Here is a 3872-nt window from a genome sequence, read left to right as displayed (position 1 = left end):
GAACAGAGGCAAAGTCTGCTACCAGTAAAAACGGATCGAAATGGGAAGGACTACAGAAATGGGTGGAGATCTCTTCGACCTCCACCAGCATATAAGCCAGAGCACCGAAAGCAGATTCGATTGCGCCAGATTCTGTGTATCTCCAGTGCTTTTTCTAAGTACCTGCCAGCCGAACCTCAGATACTGAATTGACAACAGAAGACATTTTAGAAGAAACAAGGAGGACAGGGTCGGGAGCCGTCAGGCCCAATTCCAGGCACCGATTTTTGTCACTTCATACAACAACATGAGGTGGCGATTTTTTCCTCCAACAACAAGCACGTGGTTACGTTTAGGAAAAAAGAATAGCTCCTTCTCCACCAACATCTCCGGGAACTTTTACTACCAGGAATTTATTTATTTATTTTTTTTAAAGATATTTTTTGAGGCATTTTTTAGCCTTTATTTGATAGGACAGACAAGTGTGAAAGGGGGAGAGAGAGAGGGAGTGACATGCAGCAAAGGGCCACAGGCTGGAGTCGAACCCAGGCCGCTGTGGCAACAGCCTTGTACATGGGGCGCCTGCTCTACCACTAAGCCACCGACACCCCAACCAGGAATTTATTTACCTGGGTAAAAGAATTCCTGGTAATCGGTGTGGTCTGTGTTTCCACCGCACCTCAAAGTTCCGGAGAAGTTGATTCAAATCAGGCTGATGACATATGGGGGAGTGGTAAAAGAAACTGCACTACACCTCCAGTCCAGTAGGTGGCGGTAAGAAGAAGCTGAAGGCCAAACAAGCACAATGACACCATAAACAGCAACCGACAAGCCCACATCATCATTTGTGCGACACGGTATGCCAGGATGGAGACTGCTCAAATTGTTCTGTTGTTCCTCATGTTTTACTACATCGCATATAAAACCATCTGCACAGAAAAGACGACAGTCGTTATTTGCAAAGACAATTGCAAATGCTAGAAGAGAACGAAAAAAAGAAGACACATTTTATAAGCCGTTGAGGAGACAGACCGTGAGATGGATGAGATAAGTTTGCGCCATCAGCCACAAAGAAGACGATTACAATTAAAGGTATGAAGGAATCCAAACACAAATAAAAGTAGAGATTAACTGTGGACTAATTAAACTTATTCTGACACCTTTGTGTGTTTTAGATATGGGAGTACTATTGATTGCTTCGCGTTTCCCCCTGCGTCTGGAAGCATAATAAAGCAACAAATCTGTGGGAAACCGTAGTCCCAAACTTCACAGAGGCCCAGTGGATAAAGATTTACGAGTATCCAAGAACACTTTTCAATATCTCCACCGTCGTCGTAGTCTAGAGCTGGAGAAAAGCAACTCAAAATACCACCTTTGTGTTCCTTTGTCTTGGAGGGTTGCCATAGCTCTGTGGAAACTGGCGACTAATTCAGAGTACAGGGGCATCTCTCATTTGTTTGGAGTCTGCGGTCGAGAGTGTACTTTTGGCTGCAGTTATACAGTTGCCCAGCAGTGGCAAATTCAAGGACATGGCAACATATTTCGAGAGAATATGGGGCTGGCACAATGTGTGGGTGCTACAGATGGATCCCACATCCCCATTCTTTGCCCAGAGGAGTATCATACCGAATACCAATGCAGGCTGTGGTGGATGGAATGTGACTGGAATGTTTCTGTTGGAGCTGCAGGAAGCCTGCATGAGTGCTCTGCTTGTCTGGGTTGTGGGATCGTGTCGGCAGGGGTTTGCTGCAGCCTCTTGAAACAAAGAACATTTGTGATTTGAGGTGGTATCTTATCTCCTCTGTGATGCAGCCTATCTCTTGAAAAGCTGGCTGCTGAAACCTTTCACGAACAATGGCAGGCTGACAACCCAGCAACTGACATACAACGGCAAGACAAGCAGAGCCAGAATAACCGTTGAACATGCATTTCAAAGACTGAAGGGCAGGTGGAGATGCCTATTAAAATGCAGTGACTGCAACCTTTATGTAACCGGTCTGGTCTGACACTCGGGATGGCTATGAACTCTGCGTTGTGTTGTGGGTGATGAGGAAGGAGACGAGGATAACCTCTGCTTTGCTGACCGGGGGGGGGATTTATTCTCTGTGCAAAACACACAAAAATCAGTACAGCAACTTCTCATGACCAGCTTTCCACAGCAACACCCTTGATGACGTCATTTCCTGCAGCTCATCAGCGCCTGATTTTAATTAGCTTAATTGGATGCACCTGTGGTCACACCTGGAAGTAATGTCGTCATCAAGGGTGTTGCTGTGGAAAGCTGGTCATGAGAAGTTGCTGTACTGATTTTTGTGTGTTTTGCACAGAGAATAAATCCCCCCCCCGGTCAGCAAAGCAGAGGTTATCCTCGTCTCCTTCCTCATCACCCACAACACAACGCAGAGTTCATAGCCATCCCGAGTGTCAGACCAGACCGGTTACATTTACAAGGGTCTATGGTCTTAACATGTTGTGTTTTGCATAACCTGTGTGAAATGAATGGGGATGACTTCGTTGAAGAATGGTGTGTCACTGTGTTGCAGCAGCCTGACGGTGCTCTGTCTGCTACTGTGGAGGCAGAGGGGCTGCACGCACAACTCTTATGGAGTTTTTGAATATAACGGCATAACATCTAGACCAATTTGGATTTTGAATATATCTGAACATTTCCTTTAAATACTTGTTTGCATGTTTGTAACCATGACCCCTTTTTGGAAAATAAAAACTGACATCTTCAAAGTGATTGTTTTATGCTTATTAAATCAGTTAACATTAGCGTTAACATTAACGGCCATTCTCAGCTTTCAATGTCCGATAGTCCCCCACTAACAGTTTAGTCTCGTCTTGTCAACAAAAATGAAACACAGAGTCTTCGTTCGGAAAAAAGGTCATTGACGAAACATTTTTGTCAGTGAAATTAAAACTGAGCCTTTTGTAAGAATGTCTCCGTGCGTCAACCCTGTGAATGACTGGTGGCTTGTCCAGGGTGCACCCTGCCCCTCGCCCTCAGCTGGATCTACTCCAGCCCTCTGCTGCAAACCCTGAGGGTAAAAGATGGACCATAGATGAAAGATGCACCACAGTAGTGCTGTTGTTTACTGTAAAAGGCTTCATTTCTCTGCCTCTCTGGACAACATAGCGTGACTTGCTGTGCATTTGGGAATGTTTCATGTTTTGTGCAGAAGTTTTTGACTTTTCAATTAAATTTTATTGCCCAATATCGTATTCATACTCGTACTCGTCGTCCTCCGCTTATCCGGGTCTGGGTCGTGGGGGCAGCAGCCTCAGCAGAGAAGCCCAGACAGTCCTCTCCCCAGCCACTTCCGTCAGCTCTTCCGAGGGAACCCCGAGGTGTTCCCAGGCCAGTGTTGCCGGCGCCAGACCTAGGGGAAATCTGGACCGGCAGCAAAGGTTACACAGGCAAGGGTGCGCTGTGTAGCCAATAAAATAAGAGTCTGTGGACTGTGGATTAATAAGAGAGAGGACCAAAAGTTAGTGTCTTGCTCCAGCCAGTGCTCGTTTAATACTGATAATACTGCATAAAACATCTCAGTCATGTCAGCTATCTTAAAGTTGTTGCTTTAAAGTTCATTTTCCACATTCACACTAAAATATGTTACACAAAGAAAATCAATGTAAAAATCTAATTGTCAATAAACCATATAATCAATCAATCAATCAATCAATTTTATTTATAAAGCCCAATATCACAAATCACAATTTGCCTCACAGGGCTTTACAGCATACGACATCCCTCTGTCCTTATGACCCTCGCAGCGGATAAGGAAAAACTCCCCAAAAAAACCCCTTTAACGGGGAAAAAAACGGTAGAAACCTCAGGAAGAGCAACTGAGGAGGGATCCCTCTTCCAGGACGGACAGACGTGCAATAGA

Source organism: Epinephelus moara, chromosome 18 (genome assembly GCF_006386435.1).
Source record: "Epinephelus moara isolate mb chromosome 18, YSFRI_EMoa_1.0, whole genome shotgun sequence".
Taxonomy (NCBI): domain Eukaryota; kingdom Metazoa; phylum Chordata; class Actinopteri; order Perciformes; family Serranidae; genus Epinephelus; species Epinephelus moara.
Note: the sequence above shows the minus strand (reverse complement) of the source record.